The 16,476-nt window shown below is 49.4% G+C and overlaps 1 protein-coding gene across 1 annotated transcript in view; it reads right to left on the reverse strand.

Moving 5' to 3' along the window:
- Positions 1-16,476, reverse strand: part of LOC105703751 (leishmanolysin-like peptidase) — a 137,277-nt gene that overhangs the window by 120,257 nt on the left and 544 nt on the right. The window lies entirely within an intron of this gene.

The raw sequence follows: 16,476 nt of genomic DNA on the forward strand, positions 1-16,476 counted from the left end.
GCACGGAATAATGAAGAGCGAGGTAATATGCGGAAAAGGAAAAGGGGGAGGGGGGCAACCGTGCCCAAAACGGCGGAGCAATGTACAGACAGAGCTTGTAATCTAGTTTGTCGGAGGGGGGGATGGCGGAGTGCATAAGATTATGCTAACTCCCGGCTAAGCTCGGCTGAATAAACGACACCAGCAAGTTACCGCCGCCGAACCGCGGGAATTCCGCAATGGGGCACCTTACCCCCCGCGATCCCTCGTAACACCCTCTCCCGACAAATCCCGGGATGCCCGAAATAATGAAGATGCACCGGGCACGGTGAATTTTCTACATTCGATCTTCCCGAAATTTCAGTTTAAATGTCCTGCTAATAAAAAAAAAAAAAACAATAAAAAATGGTAGATTTTCGAAAGGGGCGTCGTTATTCCGGAGGGTGTAAGCCTCGTCGCCGAGCTCCCCGCCTAATTTGCAATTCCCTCTTCTCCCGCGCGGATGAAGAATACGGGGCCAGGCGAGAAGGAGAGAGAAAGAGAAAGAGGGCCAGGAATAAAGGGAAAGAGAGAGGGCGAGGCTCGTTACTAAGTCTCGCGCGGAAAAAGTTTCTCGCCGCGGCGGGATCGCTCTTTATTTCCCCGAGTGCGCCCCCTTTCTTCCGCCATATTTTTTTTTCTTCCCCCTAGAAATTTCCCACCGACCGGCGGGCCGAGGTCGAAGGGTGGAAAATTGAGTTCCCAGACGAGATGCATAAAATTTCGCGAATGAGCAACCTGTGGGACGGATGAATGAGAATGGCTAGCTGTTAATCGCGGAATAATTGGAGGGCTCGAGGAGGGAAAGAAAGTAAGCGATCGCCGAGCTCGGAAGTACCCGAAGGAAACTTTCCAGAGTGGAAAGAAAGGAGAAAACTCCCTTCCCGCAACCCCCGCCGTCCCGCTCTATTTTTTTCCAAATTTCCCGCCGAACCACCCGACGCCTTCTCCCCTTCCAAAGAGGGACTCGGAAGCAGCGCAATCCCGGACGTTTCCGCGTCCAGACCGCGGGCGTTTCCGTTCCGGGGAAAAAGTGTCGGACAAAAGTAGGAGAGAAACCCCCCCTCGGCATTTCACCCCTCTTGTCGATTTTCGCTGGGACTGCCGATACCCCGAGAAATCCCGATCTCCGTCCGAGTACGTCCACCTGCATATCCACCGTTACGCAATGCACCGAGCAACACAGTTGCAATTGCAATTGGCCACCGAGGTCGCGGAGATCCTCTCGGGAGAAAGTCCGAAAGTCCGCGTCCGACGAGCCCCGCGGAATCTCTCCGCGTTGCGGAAGTCCCGATGCACCTGTGCGTGTGGATGCACCTCGCGAGTGCATCCAGGGCAGGCGCACCGTGCACTGCGAGCTGCATATCCTCTCCCGATGCATATGTATGCCCCCCCGCGCACAATGAACACCCATCCTCACACGTATACCTGCACGTCCACCTGCACGTGTGTGCACATCTCGAGGTGGCGCGCACGCGACGAGTGCATCGGCGGGAAGTAACCCGCCGAGGTGCATTCAGGGCGAACCGTATGGAAAGGACGAGATATAGGTGAAAGTACGCGGACAATGCGACGACGGGTGCACCGTGCAGTTGCGACTGCAGGGTGTGCGGAGGGGACTGCAGCGACCTCGGCGAAGCCCGGCGATGCACAATGCACCGCGGCAAGACGGCGCTGCGGCCGCCGGATGCATCCTGGAATGCAACGCGAGGGGCTTCCCCGGGAGAATGGCGCCGATCGGGACCGAGCAAATATTCCTCGAGGTTCTCTCTCTTTCTATATATATATACATACATACACCTATATATATAATCTCTTCCTCTCGCTCGCTCGTCAATGCCGCGACCAAGTTCGCGCGATCACGGCGGAATGCCGACTGAGGAAGCCGAAGATGCATTTCCCAGCACTGCCTCCAGAGCGTAAAACAGAAAATTTCGAATTTGATTTTTTGACATTTTAGAAAGGACAAAGTTAAGCGACAGGGAATAACTAAAATGGCGGAGAATAAAATATCGCCCGTGAAATTCGAAATGTCCAACCCGACTTGCCGGGAAATCGGAGAAAGGAAAAGAGGAAGCTTGGCGCAAATTGCCGATAGTAAAATCGCGGATATCTCGGCGGAAAAGGAAAAGTGCATCTCTTAGCGCATTGCGATTCGGTCCGCGCCGAGAGAGTGCACCTTGCACCGGGAGAAACGGTCAATAGGTGTCGTAAAGACGAATCGTTTGTAAACGGTAAAACGGAGGAAACGCGCGGACGATGATGCATCGTTGCACCGTTGCACATCTCGACCCGCTGCACCGCCGAGTTCGTCTGTCCCCTGCACTCGGCCGACACATGAAGAGTACTTACTCCCAAAAGCTGTACACCTTAACGACTTAAGAATAGACTGGTCGAAAAATCCGGAAAATTTATGAATCCCAGAGAATGAATGAAATGAATAAAAAAATGGTGAAAAATCCGAACGAATTTCCTTCCATTCAAGAGACGCGGTTAGATTATTCAAGAGCGACCTGAAACATCGCCCGAGACACTTTCCGCTGAATAATCCAAGTCTCACCTGGCGAGTACACCTGACCCCGATCGGAAACTGGCAAACTGCACCGACTAATTGCACCTCGGCAATTAGACCGTGAAATCGGTGCCGGGGCGAACCCGGCGGATCGGCGGTACATAAAATTCCGCAGACGAAAGAATGATGTAGAAGCGTTAAGAAAAAAAAAAAAAAGAGAAAAAATCGGTGAAGGGTTGAAAAACCAAAAAATGAGGGAAGGAGGGAAACCCGACGCGGAAATGCGGAGACGCGACGAGTCGTCCCAGGGACGCGGAAAAAATCCGCAACCGGCCCTTGGAAATCCGCGGAGAGAAAACGGATCAGCTGCGCCGGTACTCACGATAATCGATTCCGCCGCGAGTTTCTCGCGGCCATTTCGCCAGGGAAGGACCGTGCGATACCAGGGCCCCAGAAAAAAAAGACTAACCTCACAGAAAATTTCCAAAATAAAAATTAATATCTCCTTCCATCAACAGAAGACATCACTGTCGATTACTATATCGACAATTGATCCTGATTATCCTATCTCGTTAATATTCACGCCCCCCTCCATATGGCGACGCATAAATTCAGAAGTAGACTCAATAAAACAAAAGAGAGGAAAATAATGGCCCTCCACCTTAAACCATCTTTCGTCCTTCCCAATAGAGGCAGGTGGGGCAGGGGTGGGTAGCCCTCCAAAAGGGAGAAAATGGGGAGGGTCATGTACGATCTCTCGACGTTACCGAATATAGTACCCACGAGGGTATGGATCGCTGAGTAGAATCGAATGGTCTCCCGTCTGGATGGAAATCGAAATTTACGATCCTACAGGGACCCCTCCCCCCTCCCACATCCCTTTCTGCAGGACTCCAAGGAAGAGCACGTCCGCAAAATTCCACCTGGGTTGCAAATCGAGAGAGTATTCCTCGAAAAATTGAAAATACGAGGTAAAAAAGTCCCTCCACCCCATTTTCTCATTTTTACCCCGAGCAAAAAGAACGTCATTGGACCGAAGAAATATTTCTTTGAATGTCAGGGAATTTCGTTAGTCAATGGAATAATTATTTCGTTGAAGTAAAGTCAGGTAAATTGTTATAATCCCAACGAAATGGCGCATTCGGTTCATTGTAGTTTGGTGAGATAATTTTAATTAACGAAATGTTCCTTCGGTACCGTTTAATTAACTATTCCTCAGGCTGTTATAATTCTTTCGTTAACTTTCCGGCCGGTTCCGATTTGTCTCGAAAATCTGCCGGGAACAGGAAAAATGGGGAAAGAGTAACGGAGGGAATCGTTAATCGCCCGGAAACCGAATTTCCTCCCCCCGTGGAAGGAAATCCCGGGAAAAAAGGAAACCCTCGATTTTTAACCATTTTCTCTCAGGCGAAGTATACAAAAATCACGTTTTACCCGGTGTACGCGTGCCGTGGAAAAAGTGCTCGTTAAAATTTACGAGAAAACGAATTTTGCGAGGAAAACCGTGCTGGGGGAAAAACAAAAAAAAAAGAAAGGCGCGTGAAAATAAATCGCGGAAAAATATTCTCAGATGGAACAACGAGGTATGTATTATTCTATCATATTTAATATGATATATCGGATGTACTAAAATTAAGGTGATACAAAAGGGTCATTCTATATACATAGAAACTTTAATCAGGACCTCCGTAATCACGTGGACCCAGTTAGGAAAAAAATTTTCAAATATTTCTACTCTTTGGCACATATATATACGACACTTTCATAACACCTTAACGACCTCGAGTAATCGATTATACCGACCTCGAATGAGAATTCCCGGGACCGGCTCCCGCGGGAAAAACGCGGCGGAAAAATTCCGCCGGCGGCTTCATCCCGCGGGAATAAAGGCGATTTTCACTCGCGGTCATTCCGGCCGTTAAACGAGAATCGATTACCGATCCCGGGAAAGAAATTAACGACCCACCTCTGTCCGTAGCTCGACGAGCGGCATAAATCGCGCCAATCGAACCCCGATCGATCCCCCCTTCCCTCCCCCTGATCGGAAATCATCCCCTTTCTTCGCCGTTCAAAAATATCATCCACTTATCGCCTCGAAACACGCGGCGTTAAATATCGTCCCCCTTCGCGGTCGTTAAACCGCCGATTAAAAACGCAACGGCCGGACGCGGAAGGATCGATAACGTCGATAACCCTTATTTAAGGCCGAGCGGAAAATCCCCCAAAGAGAAATAAATATAAACGTTGAAAAACGAATTTACAGTGGGGAATTAAAAATCAAGAATAAGAAAAATTCCACCTCACTTTTCACTTTTTCATTCGTCCGATGTGTCGTGAAAACATCTAACGTAACAATTGCAACGACTGAGGGAAATGGATTAATATTAAAAAAAAAAAAAAAATACCAGCTCGCCCTGAATTAATATTCAGTGATCAATGATGGCTTGCGCGTACCTTGACGTTGATGGTAATGTTAACGAAAGTTCATAAAATAAAATGAAATAAAATAAAAAATGATCTCTCTTCCCTCTACAGCTGTGTATACAAGACGATAACGCGCGATCGCCATATCTCGCGGTACGTCGCCGATAAACCGAAGACAAGGCCTCGTAGTCGTAAAGATCGGCCCGTAGGAAGAGAGGGAAGGAGGGAATTGAAAGGCGAGGGTCGCCGAATCGCAAGCCCTCCCGAACGGAATCGTCTCTTTAATCCGATCGGATCATCCGTCAAAGCTTCGCCGATGCGCCGTAAGGGGAGCTTTAAAGCGATCCTTCCGCCGTTCGGAGTTAACGTTATCCCGCGTCCCGATTCGTTCTCCTCTGCGTATACGAGGAGATGCAAACTTTACGGCGACCCGCTCTCCCCGACTCGCGTTGGAACTCCCGAAGGGAAGTAAGCCGACCCCTTGCTTCGAAAACGTTGCAAAAAGAAGCAACAGCCCCTCAAAGGGTCTTCGCAAAAAAAAAAAAAAAAGAAAAAGTTCCTATCCAAAGTCCCTAAACAAATGAAAAAATTCAGCCGCCCCGTCGAGGCGACATGAAAGCAGCGAGACCCCCCCGTGAAATTTAAATTTTCTTTAAATCCATATATATATAAAAATGTTAACACTCCATATGTAAAAGTCGCACTTCATGCAAAGCGAGGTAAAATTTTCCTTAGTATGTAACACATAAAAAATGGTGACACGAGTGATGCGACCACCCCATGAGGTTAAATCTCATCTATATTTTTTTTTTCCCCTTTTTTACGAACACTGATAATATCCCGCAAAAAACACGAAGTCTCATAGGTGTCACTCCGGGGTGTCGGGAAATTCCGGGATGGGAGAAGGGGTTATCCGGGTATAATCCGGGACGCATCCGTGATATCGCGAATCTCGGGACAATTTGTCAGGGGCAATTGTTCGCTGATTGCGCCTACCCCTTTCGGGGGGGGGGGGGGGCGGCATCCCGTCGATCAGACGACGTCGACGTCGCAATCAAGCCGTCGTCGCGTCAAATGAAGGCACGACGACCTCGCGCCCCGAGTACATGTGAAAGAGAGAGAGAGAGAGAGAGAGAGAGAGAGACGCCTATGCATGTATTAGAGAGACAGAGCACGTTATACGTCGCTGTAAGATGGCATATCGTGGGCAGAGGTCAGAGAGAGAAAGACTAATCTGGGATTACATTCGTGGGAGAGAGAGGTCATTACTAGGGAGCGAGGGAAAAGAAGAGAGACGGCACGTGGAACCCGAGAGGAGCCGCCTCGTCAATTAAACTGGTCTTGATTTCGCGAATTCCGAAATCCGCGGGAAAATCTCGATTTCCCCGGTCTCTCTCTCTCTCAATTACCCGGGGGGGCTAATTAAAGCGCGTGGGCGAGATTAAGGAAGAGAAAAGGGTAAAAGTAGACCCCGGAAAACCGGAGAAAACGAGATCTACGGGGCGAAGTCACGAGCGGTGGCGCCGCGGCAAAAATAGGAACTACGCGCAGAGTCCCCGCCAAGAAGGATCGCGTGAAACGTGATATTCCTCCGCTCACGGATTAAAGATGAAGGAGAGCGCATAATTCCTCTCTCCAGTATGCCCGTTTGGTATTAAATAATTACTACCATCGATCGCGAATATTAAATCCCCCCCCCTGGTAAATCCACAAGGAGACATCTACGGATTACCATCTAGAAATAGAGTCGCCACGTGCGTATTAAAAATGGAGATCGGTCCATATTAATATTTATACAGACGGCGACATCGGAGGTGCGCTCTCTCCGACGCGATATTAATTACAATTATCGAATCATCGAGTCGGACGATATTAATTATGATACAAACCGCGGGGAAATCGATCGGAAATAAAAAAAAAAAAGAAATTCCTCCCGGGGGACAGTGTCCCGAATTCCCGATTACAAGCGTAATCTCTCCTGTCGGAAGGAATTCCCCCAGAAATTCGGGGCCAAGCGTCGTTCCCTTCTATCGACCGGGACACTCGGTCGTAAAAAGGGGGGAGTAAGAGACGGTAAAACGGACAGTAAAAGGTCCGTAACGAGGCCGGGTGTCGCGAGCGGCGCGCGCCATCGGCGATCGCGAGCATCCCCTTTAGGGTCGTCGATAAAGCGCGGTTTACGCGCGCCCCTCCACCAGTCACGTGTGCGCCGCCGAAGAATGCGGACCTCGACGCGTTCGGCGGTGCTAATGACACTGGCGGGGGGGCGTTACGAGAATTAGGTCGTACCTCCACCCTCCCCCTCCTAAAATTCGTTTTATCCCCCGACGCTTTACCTCCCCAATCGGCGAACTCGCCGTTAAAAACCTCTTTCTCTCTAAAAAAAAAAAAAAATTTGCCATTTCGACACATTATCCCGGTGTCATGGTCATTACTATTATTGGGTCAAAATGACACATTCGATGGGATGGTTTAAATCGCCGCATAAAATACGAAGCGCGAGTAAAAATGTCTTATTATTTTTTCTTGTCGGGTTAAAATGACATCCGACGTGGTGATCGAAGACAATGCATAAAATGGTTGATGTGAAAAAATTGGAAGTTGGTTTTGATGTCCCCTCTTTGTAGGTTTCACGGAGGAGGATACAGGGGAAAGGAGCGCGGCCAATGGGCGGCCGCGTCCCGCGGGATCCAACGGAAAGTCGGCCAGTGGGCCGTCGGCGCGAGTTCGTATGCGCGGCGGCATATCGAAGATTCTCCAGATGTATTCCATCGAATCGACATTCCCCTCACGCCCTGCCGATCCCGGCTGCGTCTAAGAATACTTATTTCGCGGCATGAACGAAGAAAAAAAAAAAGAAGAAAAGAACAAAGAACAAATTCGAAGAAGGTTAAAAGTACTCCGGGGAAGCTTAGATCGTACGATCAGCGAACTTCGCTTTTGAACATAGCTTTTACTTTCTCCCTCGTCCGAGACCTCGAAAATCCATCGGATATCCATCGGAAGGTGAAGAACGCGTTTAACATTTAAAGTGCCGAGCCTATTTCCGAAGCTTTCTATTTTTTCCGAATTCCTTCCGAGACGTTTTCCCTAGTCCGATGTTTAGAACTACTTTCAATCCTTTTGGCTTTCTCGGTATCAGGAAAGAGTTACGTTCGAGTGATTGGAAATGAGAAAAATGCGTTCCCTGGTTTGAGGGGAAAAAAAAAAAAAAAATCACATTGAAATTTATTGGAAAAGTGGAAAATATCGTACGGGTTCGCCTATGGTATTAGGGGAAAAAAAAAAAATAAAAGAGAAGAAAATCACATTCCGATGTATCGGAAGAAATGGAAATAATCTGAAACTATCCGAAACTCGAGAATTTCGGTCTCGTGCCTGGACAATTTATCCCCCTCGAAATGGAATATCCCGCAGTCATGAATATCGATCCGGGAAGGCGCGCTTCATCCGAGGTAAAATAAAAGTACAAGGAGAACGGATAAAAGCGAACGAGGGAAAGTGTAACTGTCGTAAAAGATTTGACGCCCGGCGTAAAATCCGCCAGCGAGGGCAACGATACAAATATGGATGGGTTTTAATACCCATTAGGCCTCCACTCCCGAATGACTTAAGGGCAGAAACCCTGCGTAATCGCCGTTATGAATAATATATTCGTCCCGGTATTTAGCGCAAGATAACGAGAGCACTTAAGGAAATTGTGCCGGTGATTACTCCGCATAAAAGGGGGCCGGCAAATATTTTATCGCGCGATTAGCCTTCCCCCCCTCTCCTAGAAAAATTGACGAGGCTTGCCCGACGAATTTCCTTGAGAAATAACGAGAGCAAAAAAAAAAAAATCAAGTCATTTAATCACCAAGGTGATTAATTTAGATATCTCGCGTTACCTCACTGGTATTGTAATTACGGAGATTTTTCCTGTTTTTTTTTTTTTTTTCCTCCAGCAATAAGTCGCGATTCCAAGGCACCTTCGAGATCCAGGCTGTGGCTACGATTGCGAAGGCATAATTCGGTTTTTTAAACGCCTCGCCGCAGCATCTGACCAGAAAATACTCGATATCGATATCTCTCGGCGTAATCGGAAACGCCCTCGAGATCGAGATTACCTTCAAGGCTGTTCGTAAAAGCCGATGACTAAGCTGGCGTAAAAAATCCGGGCAATAATTAAAAAAAAATTACGATTCTCTGTCCTCCCAATATGCAAAATTGCGAAATTAAGGACAACTCGCTTCTTCTCTTGGCCGATTCGAGAATAAAAAATTACAGTTAAAAATTGTAATTCGCTGTGCGTTCAATAACAAAAAAAAAAAAAAATCCCTACCACCTTACGGTACTTACTTTTTTTTCCCTTTCGCGAATTTCGAATTCATACTTGCACCTCGAGTGCTGAAAATTACGGAAATGACCAAAAATGGTAAATTGAGGGTATTACTTGCGACCGGTGTAATCGGATTTGAAAAGTGAGAGTGAGAAAGAGGGCTCGACTGCGACTGCAACTGCAACTGCATTTTGAGGGGCGACTCGGGTCGAGGGGCGGCAACGGTCGAGTGCCTGGACACATCTCGTTACTCCACATTAGCGTACCGAGGGTACTCGGTGCACCGACTAAGGCTCCGTTATACGCCGGTTTACGTGTAAAACACCGACCGCACCCCCTCGGTCGCTTTTGCGGTATGTACCTCGTGTGGGTTGTGTACCCTGCGTCGTCCGCGTGCGTTTCCGCGCGCACGCGATTATCGGCACGGAGCGCCCTCGTCACCGGTTAAACGGATTCCGCAAAACCGCGGGGATTCCGCTTAATTCCGCGAAGCGATCGCGGGGGAGAAAAATCACGAAGGGATGGATTTTATTGACTTCCCAGGATAAGACGAGGAAGAAAAAAAAAAAAAAAATGAAAAGGAACGAGGGAAAATAAAAACGCATCCTGGTCCTACATCCTCTCCGGATATTTGTCCCGATTCCGCCCCCTCTCTTCCGTACTGACGGAAGAGGGACGGTGCATTAATCTCTCCAAGTTTATTTTGCCCCCTTTCCCCGCGATCTTGGATACATGTACGGAGTGCGTATGTACCCGCGTATGTACGCATACAGGTCCAAAGACGTGCGGAAAACGCGAAGGCGCGGCATTGTAAAGCGCGAGAGCGGGGAGAAGTTGCGGCCAGGGCGGAATAAGTTTTTCCACGGGAACGCTGTTTTCCAGGGCCCGCGGCCCGTGGCTGCGGAAACTTCCCCGCCAACTTTCCGCGCGGCCCGTGTAAAATCAACGCCCGGTTCGTGTCACGGGGGCGTTTCCCCCCCACGGCGATGAGGTCCCGCCGGTGAAGGGGAAAGTCCCCCAGGACTCTCACGAAATTCACATTTTCGTCTCGAATAATTTTTCTCTCAACGTTCGGCTTGAAATTATAAATAAATCGGAGAAAATCTAACAATTCAATGCCGACAATTTAATTTCTGCGATTTGTCGCTACAGTAAGAAAAAAAAAAAAAAAACAAAGAAAAAATTCAACGAAGCAAGGAAATTTTTTCCCAACCCGAGGAATCATTATTTTCCCTCGAATTAAGTGAATTCTCATAATTCCTAAGAAATGTTCCATTGAATTCAATCGAGTACGAATTTTATAAAAAGTTTTCATCTCGGAGTAGAAGTCGATTTAATTGCGGAAATAACGAGTCGCCCCGTGTATAGTCGGTTATTACTACGATAATCTAGCCTCGCTAACTCGATTACTCGATCTCGAAAGGACGATTAGGGCGAACGATCGAACGTCAGTAATGCCAGGAACGAAGAGGCGAATCGATGCCGGGCAATCGGATCGATCGATTATCGAGAGTCGGGTTAACGCCGGATGCAAACTCGGCGGATAATTAATCGCGCCATGGTTCGACTTGACTCGTGGTTCGATAGCTCGCAAATGTTTGCCGAAGTCTCGCGCACCGCCCTCGAAATCCTCTCGACGTACATTTCCTCGTTCGATGGATCGAAAATCAGCGCATCACCGTGGAAACGCGTATAAAAGCGTAAATTACACAACAACGCGATATATATACCGATTCATCGCAATTCCCTCCCTCTACGAAACGACCCGGTAACAAGGTCTGGTTGGAAAATGGCGAACATAACCTGAAATTCCCTCGAAGCATATAACCCCCTCGATAGCGGATTCGCTTGTTTCGAGATAGGCGTATTCCCGATAACGGAGATAAAAAGCAAAAAAAAAAAATTAGTACATACGCATGTACACTCATGTAATCATAGATATTCCAACGAACGGCGTGATAAAAGGAAGTGGAATTTTTTAGGGTGAAGGGTGAAGAAAAAAGTTACGGCGAGAAATCTGGAGCTCGGGGTCCAGGCGAGCTCCGTGATTACAGCCCTCCACCTAATTGCTCAGCTGACCAGGCTAACACGACGTCGACGTTCTATACGTCTTTGGTTTCCTGGACCCATGTTCCTCGTGGCACCGCAAATATGGCCAGGGTGACCGCAGCATTCCGCCGATTTGCTCTAACGTTGAAATCGCGAAAGGCGGTACATTAATTACAGCCCTCCGGTTGCGCGTTAATTAATTCCCCTATCGTGTGTCCAGGTTCATTACTTAATCTAACCAGGTAGAATAAGTGGAATTAATTTCGATATTTTATAATTAACTAAAAGGGGGGATGGTGTTTTTTTTTCTTTTTTTTTTTCTTCCCAACGGGGCGACACTTCGTTCCTCGTTACGGTCACCTCCTGGAATTACAATTGCATTTGCGTCCGCGCGTGCAGCTAATGGCCGTCGTCCTTAACGACGACTCGACTCGGCTGCACTCCCGACATATTCGATGCACCCGTCCTCGTTAAGTGCATGCGCGTTATGCACTTAGCTGGCCCGACATCGTTCGCAACCTGACCCGGAAACGGGGCCCAGGAAGGCGTAATCGTCAGCAAGATTGTCGTACACGCCGTAATCCGGCTGATAAAGGGGAATTCGGGATCGCCGACTGACCAATCGAATCGATTCGCTCGCCGCCACACGAGCCAATTACCCCCGTCCCGGTCTCAAATGACCAGAGAATAAACTAATAAAACTCCCGACGTACCTTAAAAGAGTACAAAAATCTCTTAACCGCGGCACTGGTCATCTAACCGAAACGAAATAACCGACCGAGCCATGCCCGTAGTAAAGAGACTCGGCGCTCGGCTTATGCACTTGTCCGAGACGCAGCCGCGTCCCTCGCCGTCGAAAAAATCGACAAAAAATTAAAAAATACGACAAAATCCAAAATAAACGGAAGAGAATAATTCGACAGATCCCCCAATCCACCCTCCCTTAAATCGACGCCACCCCAGTGGGGGGCGAACTAAAGAATAGCGTTTAAAATATAAAGAAAAAAAAAAAAAAAAATAAAGAAAAACCCGGTTAACACGGAAGAGCAAGAGGTTTTACGGCACCGTAAAACGGATCCTATCGGCGAGCCGACCCGCGCGGAGGGGACGTATCTCTTCGCTCTTCTTTTCCCTGCCCCCCCTCCCCCAGTTCCGGCTTTATTTCCCTTTTTCCGGGCGCTGCTCTTTTCATACCGTGAATCATGCGACTTTACGACGGCCGCGGGGGCCCCAGGTGCTCCGTACATTATTATCGGCGGAAATATGCACCTGACAGCCGGAGCCGCGTGGGCGGGGTGGAGGCGCCTAATGCGCATTCCGCTTCCGGGGTCCCATCGGAACCGGAAGTCGGGCCGCCTCCGTCGACCCGGAGCTACACAGAGGGGAGGAAGAAATCACCGTCCCTCCGCACCCGATTCCGCAGCCGCACGGACCGCCGATAATTCTCGCGTCCTACCAACTTTCCGCGATTTAAAGGCCGGGAACCGGAAACGGGGTCGACGGGGGGGGGGGGGGCGGAAACGCCGGAGGATCGCCAGGAAAAACTCGCTCTTCGGCTTTTTCCTTTACTCTCTCCTCCGTTTCCGCGAGATTCCTCTCCACCCCCCTGGAAAAGCGCCCTGTGAAGGTGGGAATTTTTTTCAGACGTTTTTGTTTCCCCCCTCCCTCCCCTTCTCTTTCCTTTTGGAAAACTCGATACTACGAGTTTCAACCTGGGTTAAACATTTTCCCAATGTTTCGGGAAATTCACCGTGCCATTGTAGAAACGCTTAGGTCAAGATTCGTTCGCCCGGTCCCGCGAAACTCGACCTAATCGTACCCGGGAGGACTTTCCAAATTGTAAACTTACTCGTCCACTCTATATATTCTTTTCTGAATGCAGCCCTCGTAATTAGCGCGGCCGCCCCTTTCAGCGGGAGATTTCGGCGCGACGATTAAATCCTACCCTGCGGGGAATTAAAAGGCGCGGTTCGGTCGAGATTCGCGTGGCCGGGCGGCCGAATCTCGACCAAAGCGCGCCGCAATTAACCGGGAGACACGCCGGCGCTAATTAACGATCATTTTCATCAACGATGTTTTTGCTATCTGCACCGTGCAATAACTACGCTCCCAGGGCCGGGAGGCGTATAATTGCGCGAGTTCCATTTCGGGGAACTAATTATATACTCTCGGGAGAGCCCTCTCGGGCGGGTCGGCGAGCGGAAGGCGCCGCCACGAGTGCGAGCGAGACGGAGCGAGGGGCCGATCCACGGGACCGAGAGAGAGATCCGAGCCGCGGGATCGATCCGCAATTAATCCGGCGAACGTGCGAGTCCTCGTTCGACGAGCTCGAGTTAAAATTGAATCGCCCAACGCGGAAAGAAAACCCGGACCGAAAAGTAACTCGAAACTCGAGATTCACCCTTTTTCATATATTTAATTTAGCCGTAAAAAAAAAAAATTAAAAAAAGGGACCGAGAGCACTCCTCGAGGGGGCTCAAATTTCGAGAAAAACGAGAATCGTCCCGGAGGATTTTCGAAAAAGAACGCGAATCCACGAAAGCCTCGGCTTCGAGACACTCTTCGCGAGACTTTAGAAACGGATGAAAGAAAAAATCCGAGCCGGGCAATTTGCGTAAGCGACGCAAAGTGGGCCCTCCTCCTTTTCTTCTCTCTCCGCCATTTTGGAGAACCGAGAAACGGGGCCGCGATAATTTCCCCGTAAATTGCGTAAGTCACCCCGAGGAGAAAGAAAAGGCGAGTCGCCCGAATAATATACAATTGTATATCATTAAGTGCATAACCCAAACGAGGAAAAGTGGACGCTCGCGCATGTGAGGATGCGCAAGTGCAGGTGCATACAGGTGGAGGGATGCAGAGGTGCACGTAGGTCTCCGGAAGTGTCCGGAGCTGGCAGTGGCTCTCGTCTATTAATACTCGGAAATTGAAACGGATGGATGGCACTGGAGAGCGCAACCCCCGAAGCGAGTGCGTTCGTAATCGCTAATTGCTAATTGCTAATTACCATTTAGCGCCGCTGCGTATCGGAAGAGGGGAGGCGGTTCGATCGAAAATTATATACACCCGCGTGCGGGAGTTAACGGGGGCAGAAATTTACCAACGGGAGAGTTTGAAAGAAGCGAGCGGTCGGCTCAATATTTTTTTTTTCTTCTCCTCTTTCCTTTCTTCCTCTCGCGCGGCCATTTTGTTTTTTCGCCAACGCGCGGGGGAAAAAGGAGAAAACAGTCGGCCGAGCGGTGTCGAAACCGAGCCCGGGGGCAAAAAGGAGTTTTCGAGGGTCCCGCGGGGAAACCGGCGACTCCGCTTCGCTTTAACGAGCGTTTCAGCCGAGAGCGATAAAGGTCGCCGCGAAAGCCACGGTCGCCGATTACGTCGCGCACGCGCCTCGTTATGCGCGCGCACCCGCTGCCCTACTCGCTGCCGACTTCTCTTTTCTCAGGGTCGGCCAATGCCTCCAGGTACGCCCGGGAGTAGGCGCGCCTTGTCGGTCGACGAAGAGCTCCGTACCCCACGACATATACGCGATTAAAAAATTAATCCTTTGGCTCCCAAGAGCGCCTAAAGGTCCCGACGTTTGGTCGAATATTGCCTGCACGGTCGGACGAATTTCGGCCATATGTCGAAATGGAAAAAAAAAAAACCGAGTACACCGAATCGTCTCAAACGTTACAACGCTACCATACAAGCTACAAGGAAGGTCCCCACCCTCGACGATGCCAATTGTTCTCGCTTAAATCCTAACTTTCTCACCTGACAGTTCTCAAAATAATTATTCTAGGTGATGGGACTTTGTCCAGGTGGTAGGCTCACTTGGGAATGGCAAGGGAGAGGTGTAACCCCTTATCACCGTCCGTCCTTATCAGGGTAAAGTCACCAGCGCGTTAAGCCGAATTATGCCCCCCGCGGCCGATAAGACGCGCTCCTGTTTCGCGAGGACGTAAACAACCGGCGTAAACAAACTTAAGCCTGGCCAATATGGCCGTAAGCCCGGCGAGCTAGGGAGTTGCCTCCCCTAGGAAGTGCACTTTGATATTAGGATACGAGCCTTGTGGCCGATATGGCACGAGTAAGTGCATTTCCCGGGGAGGGGGGGGGGGGCACTCCTACTTCCGGAACCCCTCTTACTTCCGAGTATCGGCCTCTTACCGCGAGTGGAGGTTTACACTTCCCATGATCCCTCGATATCCATAAAACGAGACGTCGCGACAAATTCCGTGCCTATTCGACTTCCTCCGAACTTTGCCACGAGCGGAATTTACACTTGCGATTACCTCAAAGTCCCCGAAACGAGATAGAAATTTTCTGCCTCCTAGTACGATACATTTCGAGTATTCTCAATTTACTCTTGATTGTTATCCGCCGATCGGGAAGTTTCTCGTGAATTTTTAAATATTCGAAATTCCCGCTCAAGTCGATTTTCAAGAGGTTTAACCCGTTTAATGCCGGGCGACGATATATCCTCGTTTTACAAGTGCCGACTTCGGCCGGGACTAAAGGGTTTTAAAAAAATAGGACATCGATATCCCGCTCGCTTCTTCTCCGATTTCGCTCCGGCCCTCCCCGGGGAGGGGAATTCCGCGTGAAGTTTGCCCCCGTTGGCGTTAATGTTTTATTATATCAGAGGGGTGTTTATGGACGGTAAACGAGCGGCGTGAAGTCGGGCGCTGGGCGGGCGCCATGAGCGTTAAACTTGCGAGGTTACCCGGAAGGGTGCACTTTGAGGTTAGATTGGCGACTCGCGCCATAAGGCTGGTACCCCGTTAGGAACTCCGGGGTACTAGTCCCTAGGGAAGCGGACTTTGCGACGCGAAACTGCGGCCCCTATTATTTATAGAATAGCGGAGTTCCAGCCATAAGGGCATTTTCCATAATTCCCTAATTTCGAGAGCAACACCTCCCCCCCCAGGTCAACCCAAGGTTTCGAGGCAGTGATTCGCAAATTACAACTACGGAATGCGCAATCCCCTTAACCCCGAAAAGAAGCAAATACAAGAGCGAAAACATCGATCCTCCGGCGCAGGTCCACGAGACGCCGACCACGTGGCTCCAGGGACCCAATTCTTGAGTTCTTCCGGATTTCTCTCCGCATCCAAAATTTGTCGCATCCTCGCGAACTCGCGTTATGGTTCACACTTAAAAGTCCTACACAAAACTG

This window comes from Orussus abietinus, unplaced genomic scaffold (genome assembly GCF_000612105.2).
Source record: "Orussus abietinus isolate OABI.00-Male unplaced genomic scaffold, Oabi_2.0 scaffold26, whole genome shotgun sequence".
Lineage (NCBI taxonomy): Eukaryota > Metazoa > Arthropoda > Insecta > Hymenoptera > Orussidae > Orussus > Orussus abietinus.